General features: G+C 45.7%; 1 long non-coding RNA gene across 1 annotated transcript; it reads left to right on the plus strand.

Moving 5' to 3' along the window:
• Positions 1-301: 301 nt before the first annotated feature.
• Positions 302-4,975, plus strand: LOC146433245 (uncharacterized). Its single transcript, XR_014853929.1, has 4 exons — positions 302-423; positions 745-922; positions 2,616-2,670; positions 4,400-4,975. It is a non-coding gene; the product is annotated as an uncharacterized LOC146433245 (long non-coding RNA).
• The last annotated feature ends 2,222 nt before the right edge of the window (positions 4,976-7,197 follow it).

The following is a 7,197-nucleotide window of genomic DNA, read 5'->3' on the forward strand; positions in this document are numbered from 1 at the left end:
ATGAGGCAGCAGCAGCCAGTGTTTCAGAGCATTATGGTACATTAGCCTCCACATGCAGTGTTGCTTGCTTTGTTTATTATTTTAATTTCCACTTCTCTGGCAGGGGTAGATGGTGCCAGGGTGAAGCATGGGAGGAGTGAAAGACTCTCCTTTGCCGTGCAGTGGGCTGGGGACAGCAGAGGTATCACTCTCCAGGCAGCTGGCTGAGGGAGGAGGGCAGGCAGTAGGACACTGCCAACCCAGCGATCAACATGACAATTCCTTCTCTTTTCCTGAAAAATAAAGATGATCTGGAGCCTCCAAACATAGCCTCTTTGGACATCCTGGAGGCCTGCCTACAGGGGTCTTAGACAGGACTTTGTCCCAGCTACTCCATCCTTACCTGCTCCAGGGGAGGAGCTGTCTCACTAACAGCATGGGAAGGTCAGTGTCTGGCTGTGGAGAATGATCTGGGTGAGTGAAAAGTAGTTATTTGTCTTCTTTATGAGAGCAATCCTTTGTCCCTGAGCCCTCTTGACTCCCCATGGGAAAGTAAAGATTTGAAAATGTGGGTTCCAGTCAGCCCCCATCTCCACTCTATCCTGTGCAGGTGAGTTTCTTTGTCTGTGTTTTGTTTTAGTGTCTCCAGAAAATAAGCACCATTTTGGAAGAAAAAAATTATTTTCTAATGGGGGGGCAGTATGGAAGAGAGAGAAGATGTTTTGACATTCTGTCTCAAAACACCCTCCTTTTGTCTCCACCAAGTCTCTTTGCTGCATTTGACCTGAATTCTCAAATAGCTCTGGCCCTCCTGAAAGTCTGGCTTTCAACAAAAACACCCCTTTTCATTCACCAAATGATGTTGCCCAGCTCCACTCAAGAGGCTGCCCACAGGATGCTCTGGGGTGCTGAGACCTTATAGGGCTTCTAAGTTCCCCATCAGGTGGGTGATTTAAGCAGAATAGTTGTGATTCTGCCTCTGCCCTCATCCCTGGGCTGTGCTGATGACTGCACATGTCCCACTCTATTGCCTGGAGAACCCCAAAAGATGGGAGGCTTGGGACATATCTTGATTCTCTGAGAAGCTATTTGCAAACATTAACATAAAGCCTATTTGTATGCATTCAAGGCCAAAGTTAGGCTGAGTTCCTCTTATCTCCAAAACCCTGGTGAGATGGGGAGGGAGCACACAGTATCTGATAGTGGGTGGATTGGAATAAGAGGTTGGATTCATTATAACACTTTTCACTTTCTGCCTGGTTTTGGTACCAGCACAGATTTGTAAGGGAATGCAGACAGTGGGTAGCAGAGATGCTTGGAAAACAGTTTCTCTTTGCCTTTGCAAATATGGAAAGGAAGTATAAATCGAAGTAAACTAATCCTGGCAGCTCTAAAAATAGACTTGACTTCTGATAACAAAATGAAACTGGAATAAAATATTGTCTTGAGAGCCAAATGATTAGACAGAAAAGGGCTGAGCATCTCTGGCAGCTGGGTAAGCAGCCACTTACATATTGACCACAGCCAAGTGCCAAATGGCTGATGGCCTTGGTGAGCTGGTTTGACCATTCCCTGAGAGAATTCCAGGGCATGGCTGTGGTCATTCAGCCTGAGCTCCCAGTGTCACAGCCAGTGGGGCTTCCCAATGTTCTGTGTGGGTGAACTGTGTTGTGCCTTCTTAAAACTGAGTGGATCCTGAGCAGGATCCAGCTTTCTGGACTTCAGGCCTTGACAATGAGGAGTCTGCTCTGAGCTGGTCCTGCAGGAGGTGACAAGAGAAAGTGGTGTCCTGCCACATCATCATCCCATCTGCCTCAAAACCCCTACCAGGATTGGAGCAGAACATCCTCTGGAAGTGCCTCTCTCCCTTCTGACTGCAGGGAGAGCAGGATATGGCCAGTTCCAAGGCAGCCACATTTCAGGGAATGGAGCCTTTTCCTGTATTTAGCAGATTTTTGTATCCCAAGGGAACAGCTGGAAAAGGGATTTAGGGGTCCCAGAGGGAAAGGTGCAAATCCTTCCTGCAGCCCTGTGTACCAGCATAGCCAAATGCTGGTGCATAGCAGCCACTGCAGGTGAACAGATATGCAGAAGGAGCAAGACTTTGATTGCTGTGAATATGCAGCACATGGAGAAAACAAAGAGAGCTGTTGATCTCCTTTACTGCCTGGTCCTGTCAACAGGAATGGAGCAAGCAGCTGCTCAATCCCACTTTGTCAGTAAATCCTGCCCTGAGTACTGGTTTCAGCTCATCCAAAAGAGCCTGACATTAAACATAAATTGCAGTCAGAGATGGATGAAATAACACACATGTGTATGTCCTTACTCTGGTATTATTGTACAGGCCAAGCTGGGACTTCAGAGCCAAATTATTCAAGTTCAGATACAGAACTTCTGGTCTAAACTCCCTGTAATGCCTCTGAATCAAGCCAGCATTTCCAAGCCAGAAGGGGCGGCTCTGTCCAGCCTTTATTTTAGGTAGGACTGAAATTTGGAAAGATGAAACGAAATCACATGGCTTTGCCAGACAGCTGACAGTCAAAAATAAATGTGTTTCCATGGGAAAAAGGGAGAATTTTTAGCAAATGTATTAAGGCTTTCTAATCTCAAACCTCTGTTTCACTTTCTTTACAAAGCCAGTAATTGCAGAGAGGATCTGGAGGAGTTGGAGCCACTTGAGATGAGTGATTTGTAAGTAGAAACTAGTTTGAATTTCAGTTTTTGGAACTGATGGTGAAGGGGCAGGGTTGGCTGGTTTCTAATGCAGTGTTTTCCAGGTATGTTGTATAACTTTTTTTCTTCCAAATCTCTGGAGTGGTCCATAATGAGCAATTATAAAAGGCTAATCTCATTAAAAGGAAAATCTCCTCATTCATTTAATTCTTAAATCTCTTTCTGTTGGGAGGGGAATATTTAAATGAGCTTCCTCCCATTATAAAGTTACTTCATGGTCTGTTTTTCATCACAGTTAAATCTGAACAGGGGCATGAGGTGCTTTTACTTTAATCTGTTTTTAATCTCATTTTCCTTAAATGAAGTTGGATCATTTCTGGTGCAGAGTCCTAGAAACCAGGGAGATGATGACTGGCAAGAGGTCATTTATTCTGCTCCATGGTCCCAATAGGGACCCTAAAGTTTCATTAATGATCATTGCAGTCATAAAGGAACCTGCTCATTTTACCCATAGGCCAATAAATACTTTATAGTATTTAATGGGACTCTTCTTATTTAAAGATGAGAGCCCTTTGTAGAAACAGAATCTCACAGGGAGAGCTGTCAGCAAGGAGGAACACTGTCTGCACATCACAGAGCGCTGGAGAGGGACCCAGAGCTGGAGCAGCAGTTTGGCCTCCCCCAGAAGCCATGCCTGGGACTGGGGATGCTGGGCAGTGACAGAGGGGAGAGCAGCACCCTGACATTGTGGGGGAGGTGGTCTCAGGCTCTGCAGGCGCACAGCGCTGCGTTATCTGGGCTGTGCACTCCAGCACTGCCAGCCTGCATGCCTGGATAGCACTTCTGTCTGTGCCAACTTCGTCACTGGGCCTTTCTTCTGCTCCCCTTCTGTCCCTTATCAGCCACCCCCGTGCCTCAGCGCCCACCAGTGCTCTCAGAGACAAGGCTGTGCCTTCCCCACCGCCCCCTCCGCTCCCCAGGGCAGCGCTTGGCCTCTCCGGTCACTCAGCGGGGGAAGGCAGAGCTCTACAGCACAAAAGTCAATCCTAATAATAAAATAACAGACCGTTCCAGGAGAAGGAGAGTACCTGGAATTACCTTTCATTCAGGAGTCAGCCCGAGATAAGGTGTCAGCCCAAATGCCAATATGCTAATGTGGATCCTTTAGCAATGTGCTCTGCCAGTATCTCTGCCTCGCCTGTTCCACATCTGTGACAACCTGTCTCTCCTCAGCACCAGAGATACATATTTTGCATGGAAATTAGGGCAAATCATGCCAATGTGAGTAATGAAAAAAGGCCAACACTCTTATGCCATCCTCTTAAGTGTTCTCTTTCTTTCTACCCATCACCTCCATCCCTCTGAGCTTCGCAACACATTATCTTTGGAAGTGACTCCATGATTTTGGGTTTGATCCCTGCCTTCCATCTGGTCCACTCTCCAACTTTCCAAAGGCAAATATCCAGAGTTTCATGTGGAAGGATGGAAAATATTTTGCTAAGGGGAGGAGAAGAAGAATGGAGGGTTTGTTCAAAGAGGGGAAACTTCATCACGAGGGGGACATTGTTTGAAATGGTCCAAAGCAAATCCTGGGGTTGGGACATTGTCAGAAAATGGCCAACATGAAAACTGTGACCTGGACTGGAGTGTCACAAATGGTTGTTTCCTCAAGAAACTGAAGTTCTTTCCCAGAAGAGGGTTTTATCCTGACTGCCTTTTCCTTTCTCTGTATTATTTCATGTTTTAGGCTACTCTTCCCTTCTGCAGTGAGAGACAGTCCACAGATGCTCTGTGCTTGCTCCTGTAGGAAGAGAAGAGATGCACAGAGGCAAGGTTCAATTGTTATCTTGTCTAAAAGCACTCACAGACGGTCAATCCTGTCTCTCAATAAATGAAATATTTCCTCTGCAGTTTATCTCCCTGGACTCCAGCAGCCCAGATTTCTAATTGGCAGCAGCCTCTCCCCTCAGCAGAACAACTCTTTCTCATTCATGTATTGCTCTTCTCTAATTCAGTCATGACAGAAGTGGAAATCCATTTTTACACCTCTTGGGCTTTTTTTCTGGAAGAAAACGCTTTCGTGTTGTTGAAACTAGTCCAACATTGCAAATCTTTTTAAACCTTGTTCCTGATTAATTTAAATGTAAAATTCAGGTGAGTAGTTCTTGCTTGTAGGAGAAGGCTGGCTGTGGAGTTTTGTTTTCTAGGAGTCATCATCCAGAGCATAGTAAATAAGCACAAAATGAAATAAAACCGAGGAAATATTATGGAGCTCTATTCTTATTAGGAGACCTGCCAATGATATTTTCATTTTGGAATCAACGAGTAGCCATTATTACGGAAACAGTAACCTTAATAAAAAACTGACTGTGGTAAAATGATCTGTGGAAGGAAAAGGTCTAAATCCCTGTATGTGATTTGGAATCCAAAATGCTGACTTTAAAGGAAAAAAGGTTGAAAAATGCTTTTGTTTCTTTCCCTCTGAAAATGCTGCCTTTAATGCCCCCCAGAAAAAAATTCCATTGAAAATGCAGAAAATATTTCAAGTGAAAATTACCCAATACTATAAATATCACTTCCATTTTTGAACGTAAAGATGTGATTTATTTGTGAGGAATACTGCAACTTTCTAAAAAAATCTACCAGTACTTAATCAAGCTGCTTGACTCCCAGCAAAGTGTTCCTGCTTGGAAAAACCAAAGCCCTCCAAGCCTGCCTAGCCTAACTCCTACCAGCACAGACAGCAGTGAAAGGATCCTGGGCAGACCCTTCTCCAGTTCTTCAAATAAAGATGGATATTCTAGTTTAACCTCTTCTTAAAACCCTCAAGAATGGAGAGAGGGATGGGTGGATGGATGGATGGATGGATGGAGGGATGGATGGATGCTCAGTATCCACCACCCATAACTCTTTTCTCTGCTAGGCTGCTAATGTTCCAGGTGTATATGGGCACAGCAGCTATAGGGTAATTCCTCATTTTCAGTTTCTATGAGTTCCCAGATACCAGAGGGAAAAACAAGTGTAGCCTTGCCCTGAAATCAGAGCCTGTGTTAAGCCACAGCCCAAGCATCTCCAGCTGGATGAGGGCTATGTTTAAGGAGAAACCTTTCCTCCTCTTCCCCTCAGGGCCCCAGTAAGCCTGTGAGAATATAGGAGATATGCTGGTAAAACAAGGTTGGAGCAGCTGGACCAGGATGGCAGAGTTATTCCTGCCTGTCAGTTCTTTCTAATCCTGAAGCTGCCAAAACAGCTGGAGCTACTGCTTATACTCTTCTGAGAGCAAGAGTCCTCACAAAGACGTGTATTTTTTCCAAGTGCACAGCTTTTTGGCTGCTATTTTTGCTGCGCTGTCTGATCTGCTCCCGTGGCATGATGATATTTCTGTTCTTTCCTTTACAGCATCTTCCCTGACAGGGTGCACAGTGCCTTGCAAGCATCCACAGTTGCAAGCTCGCCTTCTCCCTTTGGTAGAGCGGGAAACTGAGGCAGGGGGAAGAGCTGTCACAGTGCCATGGTTACTCAGGGCAAGTAGGAGACCTCAGGAGTTTAGCTGTGGGTTCAGTGCTTTATCAGCAAGGCCGTCCTTCCCCTCTGAACTGGGCTACTTTAAGTTGCCTCCGCGGTTTATTATGTACAGGATTTTCGTCAGACGTGCAAAGTAAATTAGCACGGCATTCACAGCCATAATCACCTACCAATGATCTCATACATGTGGCACAAAGGGAAAGGATCTGCATGGGATTCTGTTCTGCAAGTATAATCTGCCCATAGCCTCCTTGTTAATTAGCTCCTCTCAAGCATCCAATCTGTGGCAATTATAGCAATCAAAAATGCATTCAGCCCCCCACCCCTCCTGCTCCCCACCAGCACCTGACAAGCCGCAGGCACATTATCCCAAACCACGGCAGGCGCACGCTGATAGGACAGAAACCTCCCTGCCGCCTGACTCAGGATTCATCACCCACAATACCAGCCCTGGCACAAGGCCTTGCATACTAGGAATTATTACAAAAAAAAGAAAGAAAAAGAGACAGAAAGAGACAGATTTCAATTTTCTTCCATAGTTTTGGGAGCCCATAGAAAAGCGAGTGAAAGATGCTATTTAGCTCATTGGGTTCAATTGGCATCTTCTTCTTCTTCTTTTATGTCAATGGAAAAGTGAATCTCTCTTATTTTAATGTTGCCTGATTGAAAGTGCTGCTCGCCACATCGCTCCAGGAGGCCCAGGTGGGATGAATGCCTGGGCAATGGATGCATTGTGCTGTGCTCCTCGAGGCACACTTTGTGAGAGCAGCAGTGGGATTGCACTGGGGGAGTTGGGAGTGGAATCCCACTACAAAATCTGCCAGTTAAATGCAGCTCCTGCCTCCTCTGGCTGCTTCCCAGTGCTTCTTACATCAAGATCTCTGGGGCATGTGTGCAAGAGCAGCTACTGGTGGGCACCTCAATTTGAAGATTGCACTATGGGCACTCCTTGCTCCCCCTGGGATCAATCACAGTGTACTTTTTGGGCAAACGCTTTTGATTTTCACTAGTACAGGCTAC

This window comes from Lichenostomus cassidix, chromosome 9 (assembly GCF_008360975.1).
Source record: "Lichenostomus cassidix isolate B80296 chromosome 9, HeHo_3.0, whole genome shotgun sequence".
In the NCBI taxonomy this organism is placed as follows: domain Eukaryota; kingdom Metazoa; phylum Chordata; class Aves; order Passeriformes; family Meliphagidae; genus Lichenostomus; species Lichenostomus cassidix.